Raw genomic sequence first — 15,862 nt, forward strand, 5'->3', positions numbered from 1 at the left:
AAATATTTGGCTACCACAACAAACCATGTTTAAAAATTTCAATAGCGTCAGTTATGGCGCGGTAAGAGCAGACCAGGGTTATTAGGGATTAAAGATGGACCATTTTAAGGCGTTAACACTACACTTATGGATAATCTCAAGGTTGAATCTACTGGTGTGTTGTGGTAAGTTATGAGTTTAATTCAAACATAAGCTTTAGCTGTTAGTGGAATAATTCATGTTGATCACAACTCAGCAAATACGAAATAAGGCATCCCAAAAGCTCACTATTTTGACATAAGCTGTGGTCATAGAAGAAAACTAAATAAAGACGACTGAACCATTTACCACAATTCCTGAAAAAGGCAAATCGTAGGAATGTTGTTAGAAACCAAATTCTAACAACGCAGTAAATTAATTTTTTTTGGTTTTGCTTTAGTTTTTACGTTTACTTGAGCACAAGTCGATAAACAATATCTATTACATCAAATACTCAGGCTAGATTAATCAATTGTGGCAATATTTAGACATTATTTTCTAATATGATGAATGTCTGATCTTTCAGAGAAAGGCAATATTTGATTCTGTGAAGTTGTTCATAAATTATGAATTTCGAACTTCGCTTCAATTGTTGGGTCTTGAAATGAAGGCACTGTTTAAATTGTCAAGCTGTTATAGCAAGAGTGAAATAAACCAAGAGTAAAATAACCCAAGCTGCCGTGAAAAACGGCTTCATAGTCTTAATTGACTTACTGTTTTATATCATGACATTTTGGCAGCGTTTTTATACTAGAGAACATTTTTTTTCTTTACTTTTTATCATTATTATTGTAAAGAGTTTTGAAAAACCTTTGAGAGGATGAATCTATTAAAGTTTATTATTATGACATGGAAGACCGCGAGGTTTTCTTTTCAATGTTGAGAATAAGTGTTAATTAACATCATGAACCCGAAAAATAAATAATAATAATAAAAAATATATATAATAATGTCTTCGATCGATAAATTGACTCGACCGAAAGAAATTCCATTTCTAAATCTAGGTGTAAAACTGGTATTTTTACATAGATATAAGGTAACACCTCAAATTAGAAGGATGAGGAAATATAATTTTCGAAAAAAGTAAACATCGTAATTAGGGGCTTATGTTCGAGACTCCGTCAAAAGGTACAACGTTGTCGAAGAAACAGTTGAAACAAATTTAAAAAAAAACAAAACAAAACAAAACAAAACAAAAAAACACCCTTTTGTTTTGTATGAAGAACACCGACCTCTTAAAAGGAGGTAGCAAACGAGGCTCCTGCTGTTTCAATTAGCAGCTTTTCAATGGAAATTGGTTTTAGGCCTATCTGTGCATTTGACCTGACAAAGTAAGACGTTGGTTTGCGATTCCATTTAACGCGAGATATCAAGTAAATGCTTTGCCATACTGTGACACGCATTTTTCGCTATTACATGCAGATATCGAGATCGCTGATTAGAAAACATTTTGAAATTCTGTAAGCTCCCCCAACAAATCCAAATAGAGAAAAAACCGGGATGATTCCCTCTAAATAGACTCACCAGACGAATAGACATGATGTCCATCAGATTCAATTTCATTGAAGTCGTGCCGGAGTACGTAAACGCATTTCATGGAGACTGCCCCATCTGTGAGGTGTATGCGTCGATGAACTATGATTAATGTTTCAATTTTGATCAATAATGGTTTAGAAAACCACACGGTTGACTGGTTTCTTCAAGCTATTTAGACTCTTTCATCACTGGATTTTACATGGATGCTTTAGACGGTCACACAGGAAACATGGGTTCCTACTGAGATGTACATGGGTGGAGAGTTCAAAAGCGTGGTAACTTATATTTTGCATTATATTCTGCAGTGTCCGATACGGAATATGACCGTATCTTAATATTCAAAGAACCATTGTCGAACAAAGCACTCGAGGGTCACTTGATAAGAACGGAGAAAGTGCTCGATGAGGGAAGCTGCCGACTGAAGTGTTACTTGGAGCCAAACTGTGTGTCAGTCAATGTGGGACCCTTAGATAAAGGATCACACATTTGTGAGTTGAACAATGACACAGATGAAAGTGCATCTCATCTTGCGTTGGCGGAGAGGGAACTTTATACTCACCATGCTGTTGAGGTATAATTATAACTAGATGAGACTGAATTGATATCCTTTGCATGACACGGAAGTGTATCTTCCCACTAGCTTACACTTGGGTGCTTGGTCTGTCTACGTTCGTTAACAAAATCCGTGTTATGTCACAGGATTGTCTATACCTGGACCCTCCTGGGAGTGATCCAGAAATAACTTGAGAGATATTACCGTGGGAAAAAGGGCTGTATGGGTGATAAACTCTGCCATTCTTGATCCTTCCCATCATCTCTCTTGGGTGTGAGCAATTAAAGACTAACGAGGAATTAGGCAAAACAATGTGAAAGGGCATCACGATCAAACTGGCTTCGATAATATGAAAATATTTTATAACTGAACACTTTCTTTCCTGCTGTTCAATTCACTTATCTCAAGCTGCTTTTTCAATGTCAATTGGAAAATATTTTAAAATGGAACGCTCGAATCCCTGTAATTTTATCACTAACTTGAATTTCTTTCTTTCTTTTTTGTTTTTGTTTTTTTTGTTTTTGTTCTTTAAATTCAGAATGCTTGCCATTGCAAACCTTGTCCGGGGAAATATGCCTCCTGTCAAGTAGGGTTTACCGATAAGGGATATAGATGTGACTGCCGTAAGGGGTATGGAGGGAAACAGTGCAATGAAGGTATTGACATATCTATTTCCACGGAGAAAGACTTGAACCTTAATCAAATAACATCATATTCCGAAACTGAAATAAAACCAGGCTAATCTTACATCAATTTAACACATTTTTCGCGCTCTTAAAGTACCGTTATCGTTTTCGTAACAAACAATATTTTAAACATGTCTGCGTTATACTGGCTCGTCGTGTATTACTAACCAAATTTTTCTGTGGTTGTTTTGTTAAGCAAGTCCCTATAACGGTTTAGAAAATAATTTTTATTTGTGCGAACACAGTGATTTAAAATGAAAGTTTGTGTTCTCTGTTGACGGATAGCCGTCGAGATAAGGGGAAAAAGACATATGGGTCATTAACCAAGCTGAGATCAAGATGGCTGGCAATTGGCCCAGTTATTTTCTTTCTTTCTTTTTTGCGTGGTTACTGATCGAGACGGAGTTCATCGTGCCCGCTCACGGAACTAGCCATATAATAAATGAATTTTATTTTCTTCCTTTAGACTTCATTCCCGGTGGAGGTTCACTTTGTGGTTCCTGTTACAGAGTATTAACTGTGCCAGAGACCTGGAACAACGCGCAGGCAAACTGCCTTAGTCTCGGAGCACAGCTAGTGAAGATCGAATCCGCAGAGGAGAACGAATTCCTTACAAGGACTTTCCTCACGGCATATGCAGTGACCTACTGGATCGATCTAAGTGATCAGGTGAAGGAGGGAGAGTGGATCTGGACGGATGGAGGCCCTCTAGGAAACGACACCAACTGGGGAGGTAGTAACCCTAACAACAGCAACGGTAATCAACACTGTGGACATATATTGAAGGGAAGCTTTAGGCTCGGAGTGCGATACGGACACTTCATATTGCGGTATACCTTCAGGGGATATAATGGAGAGTGGAATGACTTAGAATGTGATGTGCGGCTGGGATATATTTGTGAGCAGTTTTCTCCATAACCAAGGATGAGAATTTTTGGGCAGTTATTTAGTGAAAATAAGCATTTTGTTGACCAGTTCACTGTGATGTAACTGTTTGAGATCTGTGTGATTCTCTCCAAATGAAAAAAAGTTGTTTTCTATGCAGCTATAAGATTGTTTTAGGGTCGCGCACATTTATTAAGGATTATTAAAGCATTTTACGAGGTCAGCCTCTGCGATCATTAATGGCAGTAAAAAAAAAATAAAAAATAAAAAAAAAAACGAAAAAAAGAAAAAAAGAAAGAAAGGACAAAAATCTGAATATTGATCACGAACATGCACAAACTAAATTGCGTACAATAAAATGCATGTAAATAAATTTTAAGAAAATGAATTGATTCTGCTTTGTTTGTTGTGCTGGATCCGGATTTTGATCGAAACCACACGTCCATTTTCCATTGAAACACCAACCTACAGTTACATGGAAACTCAGACCTACCTGTTCAGTATTTATGCGTGTATAGCAAGGCTGATTTACTCTTGCTAGCTCATGAGCATAAGCAACATAGGCAAACACAATAAGGTGCCAGATTATTTAGCGCCTTTTGTTGAGAACCTTTTTTTAATAAGAAAAGGCACCAATTATCTCTGCTTACCGTGCAGCATGAAATTTTTGCGGGTTCCAAGTTTTGCAATATTCGGCGGTTTTTTCCGCGATCCCATTTACTCCGCTGGCGATATTTTTCACACAAGCATCACATGTAGAATTCGGTCGATGAAATTTACTTAAAACGTCTCTTACGTTCAGAATGAAAGCGATGAAATAACAAACAAAACCTTCAGAAATAAAATGATGGAATTGCCGTTGGTTCGCTACAGGTGTCTAAAAAATTCTACAGAAAAGGATCATCTGAAGGTTCTATCAGCCACACTTAAGCCCTGTAAGCAAGATGTAATTGTAAGAGGGTGACACTGATTGGCGTGTGTTTCATCTTTGCCTGTTGTTTCACTTGATTTGTGCATTGTAGGTTAATGTTGAGAAATAGAACTAAAATAAATGGTCTGTTGTAATCCAAATTAAAGGTGACCTGAAAATCACAAAAAATTAATACCCAGCAAGAAAAACCGGTCAATCACAATAGCAAAAACTTGTTCCCGCACACTACAAAAAAAAAAAAAGGCGTCCGTCAAATTCAACTCCAGCAAAACTTTCGTGCCGCACGGTATGTTGGTTCTATTTATGCTTGGGCGCTCGTGTGCCTGTTTAGCCACATCTGACAGAATTCCTACGTGCTCATTGCTCGAGGGCTGTTGTGTCGACAATAAAAAAGAAACTTTAACGCAACGAATCATTTGAATTTTTGAAACTCTTTCTGCGATACAGAACTGCCTGAATCACCAAACGTCTGGCACGTAAGTTACGGTACTAACAGACGGACCAGCAGCAGTGGCGGATCCAGACTTTGAGCTAAGGGGAGGGCCCGATTTAGTTTTACTTGCCCTGCCGGCTTTTCTTCCTTCAGTCATTTCTTCTTTTTTCACCCAAAATAAGGAGGGGCCTGGTCTGAGCAGGTATTCTTAATCCCGGCAATCCTAGGTGATGTACCTGACACTATGCAATTGCGGAATATAAATGAAGTGTAAACGCAAATTAAAGACAGATTGATGAAATATAGAGCATTTTGAAAATGAGGTCAACTTTCCAGTTCTTGGAGTAATATAAAATAGTTTTTAAGGAAATGTTATAGCTAAGAGACTAAAAGCGTAAAGAAAATATCAAGATTGAAAACAGCATTAATAGGTGTTCGTGCCTTTGGTAAATATTTCGAACTGTGACGTCGCATTGAGAGCTCCCCCAAACGAAACAATATTAATGCACAGCTCTTATTCGGAGGCCTTGAAGTGTCACCAAAATGAGAAAGAAAACAAACTGAGAATTAATAAAGCGATCACTAAAAGCACAGAACTAGCTGTTTCCAAAAAGTTACCAATCGGCGCCCTACGAAATGTTGATTAGTTGGACAAACTGTAATTCATTGTTAATTGAAAATTGGCAGAAGACTTTTCCCTCTTCAAATGAGCTTTTAAATTATTTTATAATGCTCAGTTCGGGGATAAGTGACCAATTCTGTAATCGCGAAACAAGCATGGGCCCCTTCAAAGTCTTAAGAGTGCCTACCTGTAAAAATCAGACAAATTCTTAATTTCGCGGCAAGGGTCGAAAATTCGATTTCGCTCATATTCTTATGGTAGATAGGCTAGGGCATGACGAAAACTACTGGATACTTTTTTTGGCAAAATATCCTTTTATTTCAAAGAAATATGCAAATTACCAAATGCCGTTAAAATCGTCATTCGACGCACCATTTTATTAAACAGGTTTGAGAGCCTCTCATGCAAAACCACACCATTCTTCCGTCTTTAAAACACTCAAATATTTTTGTGCAATGTTTAAATGTGTACTGGGTTGATTTTAGGGAATGTTGCGTTGTCTTTTTGGGCGCAAAATAATTAAATTTCGAAGACATGAATTTCATTCACTTAAAAGTACTTCGTGAATATAATTAAATTTCACCATGTGCGAAACTTTCAAATGAATTAAGCTTCTGGTGCTTGAATCGCAGAAGGATGGTCTACAGATTCCTGTAAAAATTTCTTTGGGCAAATGATTGTGGGCGACGCGAGAGCTTTTCAAAGTACGTTAAAAATGCAAATATTTGACCATCCGTCGTCAAATTTCAATTTACGGGTTAGACGTATATTTTAGCATGCGCCACATGACTTGACCTATGTTAAGTTGAAATAGACACAAAAACAAAAACATAAATAACATAAAATAAAATAAAGAAGGAAACAAATAAAAAGAACCCGGTCTTTTAAAGAGAACAGCTGGATACTTTTATAACATCTTAGGAAACATGTGTGGAAGTGTCAATTAATTGTGACGGCCCAAAAGTACACTTGTGGCTAAGACGAGATGGTATAGTCTTTGAATTATGATAAAGCCCTAAAATTGACGAAATAATAATAATAATAATTTTATGTTCAGGGTTAAGATTTTTTAACTTCTCGGCTTGTTATATCACTAAGGAAGTTTCTTGACCTGATTAACTGAGGCAGGCTAATTTATCGATAATTTGTAATTTGGAATAAAGTGCAAGTTAATAGGCGCGCTCTTAATCTTCTCATGGTCACTCATATGATAATTGACTTTTCGTATGAAATTCTGAGCAAGTAAAGATTGACGATACTCGTGGTATTTGAGCATTCGTTAAATTTTGAAAGCATTTTACTTAAGTGTCACTAGCTCGCATTCATAAGACTATTTATACTGTCGGCAGATTACTTCGCCTGAATAAAATTGAATATATCATAACGGAATATTTTATTTCACCTGCTACGTTTTATGGCTTAAGGTGCTCAAAACAGTTTTCTGTTTTTTTGAGACTTTTACAACCTAGTGCGATTTTTCAGGCTTGGAACTGTATTGTTTTGAATGGCTGTGCTATTTTTTTTTTTAAGGTAACTTTCCACTGTACTTTTCATTGTGTTCAAGTCATAAATTAAAGGTGCACTGTTGTGTTGCATAGCAACAAACTTGACCCACTTTTTACCATCAATTGCATCTATCTTAGCCGGTGACCCCATTTTTTTTTTTTTTTTTATAATAATATTTTTATTACATACAGAAGAACAAACAGAGGAAATTATAAAAAGAAAATTGTGGAGTAGATTTTGCTTGAATTTTAAAAAACGGAAATTTCTAAGTTGGAAAAATTTCACTCCACAGCTTTTTTTTTACAATTTCGCACATACATTCCGCTTTTGCTGCTGAATAATTTTTTGCACTAAAAAGGGAGGGTCACCGGATCAGTTTTTGAGAAATTGGCTTCGTGGATAAGGAATTTTTCACGCGCGTCCTGCACGTAAATTAAAATCTAGACTTTGCAAGATCGCACTTTGCGCACGAATGAAGACGGTCTGCTGTTCAGTAAAGCCCGCAATTCCACGCGAATAAATGCGAATACCCGCGAATAGTGTTTTTTTTTTTTTCACTGTTGTCGTTAGCAGCATAAGCGGTAGAAGAAGAGTATCACAAATACCCGAGAGTAAGACTGGCACAGTAAAAGAACGAAGAAAACCTGAAGAGTAGTTTTTTTCCTGCTGATTTTGTAGATTGATAGCCGGCGCGATCGATCGCAATATTACCTTCACAATTTTTCGTTTACGTTCCGGCACAGCGGTTTAAAAGAATCTTTATTCCTTTGTAATTGCCTGAAGGATGGATGTTTTCGAAGGTAAAAGTAAGTGATATTGCAAACAGCTCACTAAACTTAGCGGAAACAAAGTTTTACGAAGTAGCACTCGCGCTGCCAAGTTTGTTGTGAGTTTTGCAAACTTTAAATCTCCCGACCCCTCGGGTGATCGCGTCCTTTATCCTCGTGCTGAAGTTCGCGTTAGAGCCCAGGCTTCTCACGGAAATATTACTGCTTGGAGCCACCTTAAACAACCCGCAAACTGTTTATTTAACGTGTGTCCGCTGATAAAATTGCTAGGTAGGAAAACATCGAATTATATTTTACCTCGCCAACCTTCCTCAGTGGAGGCTGCAATTTTTAGCACCCTGCTAGTTGGATTAAAATTGTGCACAGAGAACGCTTTGTGTTATACTTTGGGTAAAAAAGGGTAAAAATGGGCAGAACTGACCTCACATTTACAGATATCTTTTTATTATACCCTATTTACATTTATCCTTTAGGGCAATCAATTTCTACATTATAATTAACTGACATATATAACTGCCTTTACGCCCTAAGAAATGCGCTCCTACAAAAGATTAAGAGTCCAGATAGTCGTAAACTATGACATAGTAATAGTAATGGTAATAGTGATGGGAATGGTCAGAGTAATGGTAACGGTAATGGTAATGGCAATGGCAATGGCAATGGCAATGGCAACGGCAATGGCAATGGCAATGGCAATGGCAATGGCAATGGCAATGGCAATGGCAATGGCAATGGCAATGGCAATGGCAATGGTAATGGTAATGGCAATGGTAATGGCAATGGCAATGGCAATGGGAATAATAATAGTAATAATTTATTCAATTTAACCCTTTGGATACCAAACTTTAGCCAAAAAATACCGTTTTTTAACCGTTTACTCAGGTTTTTTAGCCGCCATGACGCTAAATAAGCCTAAGTTTTGCTAAGAAAGCTTTTTTTTTACTAAAAGGAGAGACACGAAAGGAGAGGAATAGGCACAAAATTGAGCAAAATTTCAATTCCGGGCATACGCATAAGCCAAAATTTGGACTTTTTTTTTTGCCATTAACCGTTCTCAATTTTGTTTGTTGCCCCTTTCCTTTCTGTTTTTCTCGGCCCTTTTACACTGGCTACCTTTTGCGTTGTATGTTCTTTCTGGCTGCCGTGAAAAGTTGGATGGTAATCACGGGCGAAGCCTAGAAATGGACCTTGATCAATCATTGGCGTGGTAGACCATTTTACCACCGTTTTTGCACCAAAACTGATAACCTTGTTTTTCGATTTGCGACGTCGGAATGTCGTCGATATCTAAACCTGGCCATTGTGTGGAAAGGCCTAGCCTAGTACTACTATCTGCTCATCAAGAATGTCTGATGACATTTAAATTGATGACGTCACAAGTGGTACAAAGAGCACGACCATTAAGTGGTCGTATATGGCCACTTGGGCGTCAAAGGGTTAATGCTAAAAGCGTGGGAAGTTGTTTGCACAATCGACAACAAATGGCCGACATGCCCGGTGGAATGTCTTCACTTCATTCTTTGTTTGTTTTATTTGTTGTTGTTGTTGTTGTTTGTTTGTTTGTTTGTATGTTGTTGTTGTTGTTGTTGTTGTTTTTTTTTTGCAGGGCTGACGATTGAATATGACCGTATCTTAATATTCAAGGAACCATTGTCAAACAAAGCACTCGAGGGTCACTTGATAAGAACGGAGAAAGTATCCGATGAAGGAAGCTGCCGACTGAAGCGTTACTTGGAGCCAAACTGTGTGTCAGTCAATGTGGGACCCTTAGATAAAGGATCACACATTTGTGAGTTGAACAATGACACAGATGAAAGTCCATCTCATCGTGAGTTGGTGGAGAGACAACTTTACACTTACCATGTTGTTGAGGTACATGTTTAACTACTGCAGATAGGATTGTTTGATTTACTTTGTTATGACTTGGGAATGTCTGTTCCCGTTTGTTTTTATTCGTGCTGGTTAAATCAATCCTTGACTATATTTTCGATTTGAATTTTTTTTTTTTTCAACTCTTCGGTGAAGTTTTCTGTTTATACTATTTGGCCTTTTGAGTTTGAATAAACTTAAACTGCAGAAAACGTAAGCAGAGAAAAACATTTTCATACAAGAAAAATTTATGCTTTGGTTAACTCTTAATCCTAGGTTAGAGTTAACCGGCTTCCGAATGCTTCCAAACAACCCGGCCTTGATTATAGTAAGTTAACCCAGCTTAAGCCCACAACCCAATCGTGAAAACAGTACTCGGGAGGTAGTCAACTTCAAAAAAAGCGACCTCGATGAGCAATAAATTTAAGCCCGTAATATGGTCACGTGATACTGGTCAGGGGATAACTTGTTTTGATAGGTGTCAATTGACCATAACATGAATTTCCAATATCAAAGACCTACGCTGTAAACCAAGGATATATGTCTCGGTTAACCTATTAGCTGGAATCGTCGTCGTGCATAAGCGCCCATGAGCAACACCGCTACCATTTCTACCATGAGAAAGGCGATTCACGGGTTTCTCTGAGTATGGGAGTCTGCTTGGCATTCCTTCGGGCCGCCGGAGCTCCGCTAAAATGTGTGAAACTCTTAATAAAGAGTTTTGCCTCCAGTAATTACAGAAATCCTTATTTTTATAATATATCTTTCTTCCAGAATTGTTGCCATACCAGTCATTGCCCTCGGAAATGTGCCTTATACCAAGTAGGGTTTATCGATAAAGGATATAGATGCGACTGCCATGAGGGGTGTAGAGCGGAACAGTGTAGAGAAGGTATTTTGATATGTTGATATCCTTGAAAAATTGAGGAATCTCAATGCAATAATATTGGTCACGGAAACGAAGATTAGTCTGTATCAGTTTAACACATATTAATATTTTAAAGAGAGATAAACTCATAAAAAGCTCTAAAGCGAGCTGAACTTTCATCACCTGTTCGGTAAGATCCTGTTCTTTCAATGTACATCACGTGTGTAATGTGGGCTTCTAAAGGACAAAATGAACACGTGAATGTGTAACACCTTCAAGGTTTTGATCCACAGCCTTGATACCTTTGTAGGAATATTTCAACTGAAAAAAAAAAAAAAGAAGTGAAATAGATAGACATAATGCCCCATGAACAATTTTAAACACATTCTTGTCTATTAATGTCTGGAAAGCTGTTGGAAGTAAGGTGACGAAGGTGTCAATTCTATATTCTCCCTTTAGATTTTATTCCCGCTGGAGGGCCACTTTCTGGTTCATGTTACAAGGCATTTACAGCGCCCGAGACCTGGAACAATGCGGAGGCCAAATGCAAAAGACTCGGAGCACAGTTGGTAAAGATCGAATCAGCAGAGGAGAACGACTTCCTTACAAGGACCTTCCTCAAGGCACCTAAAGGGACTTACTGGATCGGACTGAGTGATCAGATGATAGAAGGCAAGTGGATCTGGACGGATGAAAGCTTACTTGGAAAATACACCAACTGGGGAAAATTAACCCTAACAACCTCAGGGATGATCAAGATTGTGGACATATTTCAAAGGGAAGTTTCCAGTTGCAATGGCATGATTTCCGTGGCTTTGATGGTGGAGAATGGAATGACTTGGGATGCTTTTTTACACTGGATATATTTGTGAGCAGTTGTCTCCCTAATTAAGGGCGAGGGGGATTTTTAGACAGTTGTCTAGCTTGTTAGTAATACGTTCACAGAAAAAAGGCTTATTGATGTATATTAAAAGCATTTGTACTGTGTTATTTTACAGGTGATTGTTTGTCATTTCTTTATTGGGAATTCATTTCATTTGAGATCAGCAGACAGTGGCGAAGGTTTAAACAGATTTACGCCTATACAAGTTAAAGGTAGCAGGGGTAGCACATTTGAAAAAACAAAGTCCCTTATTTCATGATTTGCATCAGAGATCCGACGGCGAATCTCCCAATTTTCCGAAATGATAAAACGATGTACACTGTCTGCTGATTTGCAGCAAAGTTAACAGAGATAGATTGAGTGATTTAGTGAAATTTGCACCCATAGAAATCTGAATGCCAATACATTGGCAATTAGAAGTAGCAACACTTCTAAGTGTTTCCTCTGGTGAAGTTCTTTAATAATTAGCACACTGACCACAGCTCTTTTACTTTACTTGTCTCCTCCCCCCCCCCCCCCCCCCCCTTTTCAGTAAAATTCATTAGAAATGTTTTAAGCATAGGTTAAAAGTATTGATTTTTGTAAAAACCAAGAAACTGACAATTGTGGAATATTTCACCTGAGGAAACTTTTTTAAAAGATCACAATTGAGGTGGCTCAAAACAGTTTCCAGCACTTCAATTCCAGCACTCATTTCAGTTATTATGCTGAGACTTGGCATTTTGCAAAGAAACGCGCGTCCGATAAATTAGAGAAAATCAACGACAAAGCACTGCGCTTCGTTTACCGAGACAATAGCTTCTCATACGAGATGTTGTTAAAACGGTGTGGCCAGCAAACACTGTCAAATCAGAGACTTGCTACGATACTGACTACAGTTCATAAAGTAGTCAATAAGCAGAGGGCGTCGACATTCAACTGCCATTTATTAAAACGAAGAGAAAGTCATTATAATCTACGAGAATTCCAACTAGATGCAATTCTGGCATTGCCGAAAGTAAATACAACCAAGTATGGATTAAAATCGATAAGATGTCAAGGGCCAGGCTATGGAACGCACTACCAAGCGGATACAGGCAAATAAGTAACTATAAACTGTTCAAGAAAAGTATTACTTAACGTGGAGCTGGCTAGGTGCTGCACCTAGAAGTTTGACCCATATTAGTATGTTTTAAGATTTCTCTTTGTTAAATTAGTTGTATATTCTAGGTCCGTGGGTCATTCGTCCATCCAATTTCCTTTTAAAATAAAATAAAAAAAAAATTGATTTTCATGACTTTTTATCGTAAAAAATAAGAAAGTGCTAAATCGAAAATATTTGACTTTTTTCCTTTCGGTAGAACATTGGAACAGAACTTGTATTTTTGCTTCAGTCCTGTCAACAACGAAGAGAAAAATGGAACTGGGAGGCAATTTTGTTTCTCCGACAATGTTGCGGTCTGTGGCAGGGCTTAGCTTTTCTGTTGCCGACGAAGTCTAAAAGGTGAAAATTGAAAATTGAAATCAATTTTCAATTTTTGTTTTTCGACCAAAACAATCCAAATCGTTGACAGAACTACCCCAGAGGGAGGAGGAGGGGTCCATTCGCACGGTAATTTTTTTGCTCCAGCCCCCTCCTCACAGTCCCCACTTCCTTGCCTACTTAGTTAAGCAGTCTTGGAAGTCACGCTCTCTCTTCGCGGACTTTCGCGAGGTTTGGGAACGTTTTTTGAAGTTTGTGCCTTTTCGTGGCTCAGTTCTGTCTACTACCGTGAGCAGCGAGACCTTCGACGTGAGCCAAGAAGAAAAAAAAAAAGTCTTAGTTTTCGTAACTGGAGCGGCTGATGAAACCATATCGAGACTTCCTCGAGCTCTTCAAGCGCCATATTGTAAAATATAGATTGGACTGGACTGGACTGGATTGAATTGGATTGGATGGGATTTGTAACACGTGGATTTACAAAACACGTAATAGAGAGCAAAATCCAGGGTTGATTTAAAACTCTACAATATTCTTGAAATAAGACTTGTTGAGCTGATCGAGCTAAATCCCACTCAATTTCATTGTTTATAAGCCAATCAGATTCGAGTAGATAACACGTGATTCAGGTCCAGGATAAAACCGTCGGAAAAAATAATAAATTCGATGTACAATACTAAATTCAACATTTTCTGGGTCAATCCATTGACACCTTCCGTAAAATTTGTGTTTCAGTCATTCTGCTAGCATTCGTGTAGCTGTATCACTACACGCAAGGTTAACATTCGGCTAATAGTCTGTGATTATTGAAATACAGGTGGTTGATACGAAAATGAAAATGTACTTTACTCGTGGAGTCGCAACACCGTACAGAAGGAAGCCCGCCCTGGCTTAGCCTTTGGCTGAAAGCCTAGGAGGGGCTCCGTCAAGGCCGGGCTGAGGACATAGCCCAGGCACTGGCCTATCTGCTGGTGGTTTGCAGGCAGCCAGCCGTCAAAAGCGGGAAGAGGGGTGGATGTCTTTTACTGTCACCTTCACTTAGCTAGACTTGAGTTTTCAGTGCCAAATAATGTTTGATATTGACTGTGTGGCTGGACACTTTGCTCAGTTGTTGAACATTAATTACCTGAGGCTCCTGTGTTGACCTGGGACCCTGCTGGAGAGGCACATCGTGACGCGCCAATATCCTAGTCAGGAGTGGTCAAGGTACTTGTGGGCCGTTGTGGCCGCTGGGACTGTCTTTGAGCTCTTTGCGAGCATGTTTTTGCGAATACGATCAGATAAACTTGCACATGTAGTAACTCATCATGTGTCATGCTAAATTAACCTTTAACTGGCCCGAAACGCGTCCAACAGAAAAATGGACTATCTCACATCATAGGGAAGCATTTTGCCTCCCATTTTAATATCCTCGATCCTAAGCCAAACATCATAATCGAAACACGAGTACTCGAAAGCATGAGGCAAGAGACAAAATCTGAGAAACCAAGAGACATTTCTGTGGCCTTTAACACTGTTCAGAATTCCAGTTTCTTTCTCAAAGTGTCGCTTGGAATAGGTATAGTCAGGATTCACTCAGTTCTTGACTTCTCGAAAACAACGCGTGTACTGCACATCCGCTAATTTGAAATCTGCCAAATAAACAGACTCAAACCTTCCGCTTCCAAGCTTGTCTTTAATATGTACCAAGTCCCATGTTTGTACCAATCCCTCGTTTAACAAATCCAATCCAATCCAATCCAATCCAATCAGTATTTTACAATATGGCGCCTGAAAAGCTCGTGGAGCTCTCTATATGGTTACATATCAGCCGCTCAAGTTAGGAAAACTAAGCCTTTTTTTGTTCTTGCCTAACGTCAAAGGTCTCGCTGCTCGCTGTAATAGACAGACCTAAGCGACGAAAAGACTAAGGAAGTATTGCATAGTAAGTAGTATAAGTAACTTATCGTTAGTGGTTTTGTAACTAGTGCCTGTCTTGTTTTGTTAGTGGTGTCCTTTGTGTTGCAATTACAGAAAAAAAAAACAAAACAAAAAAACAACAACAACAACAACAAAAAACACAAAATTCACAAAACGTTTCCAAACGTCGCGAAAGACTGCGAAGCGACAGTCAAAGAGAGCGCGACTTCCAGACTGCTTACTTAATGACGGTGCCTACTTTTGTTGGTGTGCACACGTTCTGCGCATCACGCAAGCCATGGTTTAGCTCCAGCGCGGGCTTGAGCTGACATTGACGCAATCATCTACGCTATCACGTACACGACTTAAATGAAAGCAAAATTTTCCTACTGTGACCAAATCAAGTTTAATGAACCTGCACTTAAACCAGGAACACCAGTTTAACAGCTTATCGCTAACCACAAACTGTTTACGTCTTCCAGCTGAAAACCTAGCTATTATCTGTCGAAAATTATACTGAAATCCAACTGTAAACATGTACCTGCAGATGGCGTAGTGCGTGCGCAAAACAAGTGCGAGATACGCAAATGTCTCACTTACTGGGGAGGTGACAGGAAAAAATGTAACGGGCACCGTAAAAGTTTTCGAAAAAGATCAATAACTTTAAAAAACGCGTGGTTACCCCTACATCTTATGTTATGAAATGGAAGTGGCAAGTCTGTTCAACACGTGATTAGTTTCTCGTTGTGAACAAAAGATATTTAGACTATATTTTAGCTGGGCTACAGAAAGGCTGTCAGATACGTTAAAAGCGCTTTTGCAACGATTTTGTTATTAAAAACATATCAAAAATGTTTTCTTTGTCACCATTTGCCATGTAGTTTAAAGATCTTTTAAATGTGTTTGCTTTTCTGTATGTAAAGGCG

The 15,862-nt window shown here is 38.5% G+C and overlaps 1 pseudogene; it reads left to right on the forward strand.

Moving 5' to 3' along the window:
- The first annotated feature begins 94 nt into the window (after positions 1-94).
- Positions 95-11,821, forward strand: LOC110058075 (uncharacterized; annotated as a pseudogene).
- The last annotated feature ends 4,041 nt before the right edge of the window (positions 11,822-15,862 follow it).

Source organism: Orbicella faveolata, unplaced genomic scaffold (assembly GCF_042242905.1).
Source record: "Orbicella faveolata isolate gen_17 unplaced genomic scaffold, um_ofav_v1 contig_12, whole genome shotgun sequence".
NCBI classification, from domain to species: Eukaryota; Metazoa; Cnidaria; class Anthozoa; order Scleractinia; family Merulinidae; genus Orbicella; species Orbicella faveolata.